The following is a 6,584-nucleotide window of genomic DNA, read 5'->3' on the forward strand; positions in this document are numbered from 1 at the left end:
GGGCAGAAGGAGCACTCGGAGGCTGGGGGCTGAGGCTGCTGGGTGACGGGCCATTGATTTTTGTGTGTGTGTGCGCGACAGAGTTTCACTCGTTTCCCAGGCTGGAGTGCAATGGGGCCATCTTAGCTCACTACAATCTCCGCCTACCAGGTTCAAGCAATTCTGTTGCCTCAGCCTCCCAAGTAGCTGGGATTATAGGCGCCCGCGCCACCACGCCCGGCTAATTTTGCATTTTTACTAGAGATGGGGTTTCACCATGTTGGCCAGGCTGTTCTCAGACTCCTGACCTCAGGTGATCTACCTGCCTTGTCCTCCCAAAGTGCTGGGATTACAGCTATGACCGGCCACGCCATTGACTGTTTTTTCCTCCAGAGGCGGCAGCTTGCTAAACATTGAAAAGCAGGTTCCAGGCCCCACCTGCACTTAAAGGCTCTGTGATTTCAGGCAAATTCCTTAACTGGGGCAAATGTCTCAATTTCCTCCGCTGCAAAGGGGACTAACGCTCCCCATGGCGGGAGGAGGGGAAAAGGGGTCTCCCCTTCCCGGTTTCAAATTCTGTATTTAGACTGTGCGGCACGTAGGAGAGTGGCCTTAATGAAGGGCCACTGTTATTGCTGTTGTTGGCATCCTATATTATATATCTATATCCTTCTGGAAAAAAACCTCTTGAAGAAAGCTAACCCCTGAAAGGACAAACACATTGCAGGCTCTCTGAGCTTCGGCAAAGAACACAACACATTCCAGGCTGCCTTCATTCCAGCTAAATTTTATTTGTTGGATTTTTGACAGACGTCTAAATTATACATTGAGTTTTCCACATGACCAAACACCACGTCTCTTCCTTTGATTATCATTTTCAAAAGGGATTATAAAAAAAGAACCTTTTGATGGATCAGACTGAACCCTGAAACCACATGGAGTGCAGAGCTAAAAATAAAAGGAAGTAAGAACTGGTCCCCGAGAAGGAAAGGAAAGGGAAATCAAAGCAAACTCTGACGGGAATGGAGAGACGAGTCCTGGTGAGGGTGACATGGTGTCACCCTCCAGGCCAGGCCGGATAAGGAGCGGCCAACAGTGAGGGTGGGGCGCAGAGTGGCACAAAAATAGCCACTACTTTAGTCCAGAGGGGAATAAAGAAATTTGTCAAAAGCCAGGAGAGAGGCGTGGAGACGGAGGGAGGGAGGAAGGGGGCAGGACGGGGTCCTCCCAGCAGCCGTGGGAGCTGCGGACTCCTTTCACCCTGGCACATTTCTAACCGCCGGCATAATCGCTGACTTTCAGCTGTGCACCGACATGTTCCCCAGCTCAGCCCACATCAATGACACCCTTGTTTCCATGGTAACCAAGGGAGAGTGAAGGGGAAAGGGTGTATTGCACAGGGTGCAGGGAATCTAGCCAAAAGCAGCCACACGGGCTAGGTCGGGAGGAGAGGAGGGCTCGAGTTTTTCCCACAACTGGCTGGAGCACACACCACGGCCCCTCCCAGGCCTCGTCTGCCCTCTGGCCCCCAGCCCTCTGCCCCGCACATTCAGATGCAATCGTTCACAGGGCAAAAGTCTGACTCAGACTCACTGGAGGTGGGAGGAGGGGAAAAGGGGTCTCCCCTTTCCGGCTTCAAATTCTGTCTTCTGGTCAGGGGGCAGAAGTGGGCAGGGGAGAGGCAAGGGGACTTTAAAAGCATTTTGTTTTTAAATGGGAGCTTTCAAACTCTGCCTTTTTCAGGCTTCTCTCATCTACCCCAGAGCCCCAGGAGGGTTCAAAAGGGCTCAAAGGGAAGATGAAAGCGTGTGACATCTGCAATGTCTCTGAGTCTCTGCAGCTGAACAGCAAATCGGAACATTTACAGAGGCCGTTATCAGAGGAGTGGCTTCTGCCTGCTAGCGGAGGCCTTGGGAGGGCTCTTTAAAACACTCCCTAAGTTGGTGGTAAAAGAACAAACAAATTTTACAGACCATCCACTGCCACAGTCAAAGTTCCATTCTGCAGTGTTCCAAAATTGTGGACCTCCAAGCAGGCATTTTGCCCCTCAGTTAACTTGTCCCTGATGAACTATTCAGAAGGAAAAACAATTTTCAAGTGCTAGAGCCACATTTGCAGCCAGGTAGAAGGGGGATTTCTGATTCCTTATAATTCTGTGTTGCCTCTGTTCAAAGTAGGAGCAGGAGTTGGGTGAGCCAGAGAAGCCAGTGGAGGAGGCTGCAGAGAGCAGCTAGCTCTGCGGTTTAGAAAAACCTCACTTTCTTTTGTTTTGCAAGTCCTTACAGGTCTGTCCACAGCAACTCCGGGACACCTTTTCACGGCTGGCTTTGTTAATGACTTTCACGCCAGACCGCCTTTGAAACTAGCTATGCCTCAGTCTCTGCTGTATGCTCTTAGCCAGAAAGAGCTGGGAACTGAGGGCCAGGGGCTGCGGTGGCCCCTTCAGTCTGCTCACAAGCCCTGGTGGGCTTGGGAAGTGCCACCTCCCAGGATGAGAAGGCAGCTGGCCCCCAGGGACCCACCAGTCACTGTACAGTCTCTTATTCATTCTCTGAAAACCCCTGAGCTCAGGCACCAGAACAGAGTTTAATTCAGGAGCCGGGTGATGTTCTGGCCTGTTTTCCTGTGTTTGAAGCTGAGGATTTCTGAAGGCTCAGGGAAACAAGCTCTTTTTGCAATGAGGGGCAGGAGAAATCTTCTGCCATTCCTCTCCAATCAGTCAACAGAGGACAGACATTCTGCTGCAGAGAGGCAGAGGAGCCCAGCAGCTGGGGGGACTCTGGCTTCCCTGGACACAACTCCTGCCGTCACACACACACCCGTGTCCTCCCCAGCAGAAAACCCTCTCCACCCAGGAGCATCCCACACCACCAAGTTGCCAGCACTGTAGGAATTGATCGCTCTAAAAATCGATCTGCCTGGCTTTTCTCAGTGGGGCAGGTTCATGGTAAAGCTGCATTTATTTCTAAAATCTGATAGCAGCAGCCTATTGTGATCGTTTAAACACAGAATTCTTTGAGCTTTAGAAATCCCTTCTATAGGATGGCCGTGGAGAAGCCAGCTAATCTCAGAGTCGGCTGCTCACTGCTCCACTGAGCTGGAGAAAGCCTGTTTACGCTAGCCTGAGCCCTCGATGTGAGAGCTTTTTAAGGACCTTGTAATTTTTCTGGAATTAAACCTCCCACCTCTCCTTACATTCCAGATGTCATTACAGTCAAAAGTCATAAGAATTTGCTTCTCTGTGTGGCTGGCAGGGGCGGGTAGGGATGGGGTATGTTTCTGTAGTGACTTATTAGCAAGAAAGGGTTTTTTTTTCCTGTCCAAAGAGTGAGGATTACATACGTAGTCTCCGACCTGCAAGATGACGAGATGATTTAATTATCTGCCTTCCCCCCAACACCCCCACTCAGCAGCTTCCTGCCAGACAGACTGAAGCCTGGCTGGGTTGGTGATGGTAAAAATCACTAACCAGCACCAGCAAACGCTGTCTGTGGTTAAACCATGGAGGGAATGTAAGGGATGGGTCAGTAAATAAATGAACTCAGCAAAGCTGCTGCTGCTTCTTTTTCTTTTTTTTTTTTTGAGAGAAAAAAAAAAGCCCACTGGAATTGTCTAAACTGCAATGCAATCTCTTGCTCATTTAAAAGATCTCATTTTCTAATCATGTGCTTTGAGACATTTAATACTATTTCAATTATGCAGAGGAAATAATATAATTCCTTTATTTGAAAAATGATACTGAACCTCAGAGATCAGTTAAATCTACTGCTGGAATGGGGATTCTTTCTAAACTGTGTTGTTCCCTCTCTTCAAACAGCTGTAGCTGTACACAGATGGAAAAACATTTGGTCAGAAAGCAGCAAATTAGTGTTTTTCAGGACCGAATTCGGCTCCCGCGGCTCCTGCGTCTCCATTCGTCTAGATTTTATTTCTTCTTTGCATTGACATTTTTGCAGACCCAGTTCATGCCATCCTTTGAGGGAAATGGGCAGAGAAAGGCAGTGTTAGTTGTAAGAAAAGCACCACACACTCCAGCTTGGAGGTGCGGGCAGTGGGGGTCCCTGACCCTCCCTCCCAGACCACCAGCTCAAGGGAGTTTGCTTGTCTCAGGGGCCCACCTGGGTGACCAGGGACAGTGACCTCCCAGGAGGGGGAGGAGGAGGAGGAGGGAGGCCTCCTAGAGCACAAGAGGGAGATGGGAGGGGGAATGCCCAGCGCCTGAACTTGAGATGGGTCCTCAGGAACTCCCTCTGAAAAAATAAACACATCTGCCTGCATCCAAGGCCTGACTGAGGAGCTATCAGGACAGATTCCAGCCATTTTTGGCTTTTTCTAAAAGCTGACCTTTGCTGGGCCATTACATTCAGTAAGCCACCCTTCTGGTGCCCCAGTGTGTTTACAGTGTGACAGTGTACACTTGGGTTAAATTAAATTTCTTTTTGGAAAAACAAACCCACCACAGAGTGTGTTACGAGTCACACACCAGGGCGATGTGCATTTACTTCTCACCCTGCAGCACCAATGGTAGGTTTAAAAGGGCCTGGCCCGCTTCTTACAGCTTTAAGCACCAGCATACAGAGGGACTGGGGAGAAGGTTCCCTTAAAGGCACAGTGACCTTGAAAACACCCTCTCTTAGAAGGCTGGAGAGGGACCAAGGTAAAAACCACACAATGCCTACAGCCACCTGGCAGGTGGCACGATTCCTACTGATGCCAGGCCTGTCAGAGGTGACCTCCTTTCCAACCCCCTTTGGAGCCAGACCTGGACACTCTCCCCTTCCCTAGAGTCTCCCCAACCTTCAAGAGTGTGTGGGGTTCCCTTGGAAGCCCAGAACAAAATCCAAGGTGGCTGCTGCCATGAATCCTTTTCCCTGCATCTGTGACACAGACTCACGAAGGTCCCAGCTACATTTGCACACATCAGCCATACTGGACACGCCACTGAGTCCCACATTTCCTGTGGCCATGGATCTAGCTGCTGAACCTGAACAGCTGAGACAGCTTACAGTAATAAATATCAGCTGACACCCTTGGCCATTCGGAACATTAATCCCATAAACAATACATCACTGCAAAACAACCAGCAGGCATCCTCTCTCCCGGCTCATCTGACCGTCACCTGAATTTACAGTGATTACAGCTCCACCAGTTGCCGTCAGTGCACTTGGGCAGCAGAACCAGATAATCTGACGGCTGTCCCAGAGCCGACCTCTGACCTTTGCCAAGATGAGGCCAGCCAGGCCGAGAGCCCGAAGGTGGACAGCACCTGGCAGCAGCAGGGGGAAGGGCAGAGGAACGCCAGCTGAGATGGGAGAAAGGGGGACTCCAAACGCATCTCTAATTACAACTGGGTCAGCTACTTACACTGAGAAGCCAAGGCCAATTTTAAGACCGTTTTATGAAAAGGATTAATTTAAAGAGAAGCATGTTTAATTTTAGTAGCTAATTGGTTTTCAGGAAAAAAAAATGATCACCTGCCAAGAGACAAAAAGATTTTACAAATAAAAGAGGGATGAATAAGATAAGCATCTCCTCTTGCCTGGGAAGCTGAATAGCTCAGCACTTACATAGCACTTCCCACCTTCAGGAGCCCGTGCACACTCTCAAAGCTGCGCACCTCAACATCCTCTCCTCCATGGAGGATCGCAATCAACCGTCTTCGCAGAGAAATCAAGGACAGTGTGCCCACACTATGTGAACAGCGCTTTGCCTTTTTTCTTGCTTTATGGCTGATTAAGGAGAGATTATTGTATGTAACTGAACATGAATGCAGGCAAAAAGATAGGAAAAATATTTACTCAGCTGCAGGAGCCCATAGCAGAAGGTGGAGGTCATGGGGCGGTTTTATGCTGGGTCTCTGTTATGGAGGCAAAGGAGGGTTCAAACGGCAGCGCCCTGCTGAGGGGCAGTGTCCGGTGTCTCCAGATGCCTATGAGAGCCAGCCGTGGCGAAGCCCTGCCAGCCACTGTCCTGCCAACAGAGGGCGCGTGGAGGCCAGTCCCTGCCAGCTGACTCCCGGCCTGGGCCCCTGCAGCTGCTGCTGCAACCCTGAGTGTGGGAAGCACAGGGAGCGTAAACAGGGGACCAAGCCCTGTGGCTGCCCTGGGCCCAGGAGGCCCCTCTGATCTGAGGCGGCTGGGACTTGGGAAGTGGCACCTTTCTTGTGCTAACCAGAAGAGAACTGGGATGGAGGTGGGAGGGGAGGGGAGGCTGTGGCCAACAGTGGTACCTCTGCGAGTTTCAAGCTGCCCCCTGGAAACGAAAGGCAATGGTGGTTCCCCCAGGGGAGCTTCCTGTCAGACTTGCTGGAGGCTGTATTCTCAGAACCTAGCATGATGTCCAGCCCACAGCCCACTTAATACACATCATTTTTTCAAATTTTTGAGATGTAGTCTCGCGCTGTCTCCCTGGCTGGAGTGCAGTACCTCGAAATCGGCTCACTGCAACCTCCGCCTCGTGGGTTCAAACAATCCTCAGCATCCCCAGAAGCTGGGACTATAGGGGCGCACCACCACGCCTGGCTAATTTGTGGTATTTTAGTAGAGATGGGGTTTCAAAATGTTGGCCAGGATGGTCTCCATCTCCTGACCTTGTGATCTGCCCAC

The 6,584-nt window shown here is 50.6% G+C and overlaps 1 long non-coding RNA gene across 1 annotated transcript; it reads right to left on the minus strand.

Annotated features, from left to right (window-relative positions):
- Positions 1-754: 754 nt before the first annotated feature.
- LOC116547399 lies at positions 755-5,751 on the minus strand. Its single transcript, XR_004267048.1, has 2 exons — positions 4,874-5,751; positions 755-3,952 (listed from the first exon to the last, which is right to left on the minus strand). It is a non-coding gene; the product is annotated as an uncharacterized LOC116547399 (long non-coding RNA).
- Positions 5,752-6,584: the final 833 nt, after the last annotated feature.

Source organism: Sapajus apella, unplaced genomic scaffold (genome assembly GCF_009761245.1).
Source record: "Sapajus apella isolate SASKATOON/1434 unplaced genomic scaffold, GSC_monkey_1.0 scaffold2987, whole genome shotgun sequence".
Classification (NCBI taxonomy): Eukaryota; Metazoa; Chordata; class Mammalia; order Primates; family Cebidae; genus Sapajus; species Sapajus apella.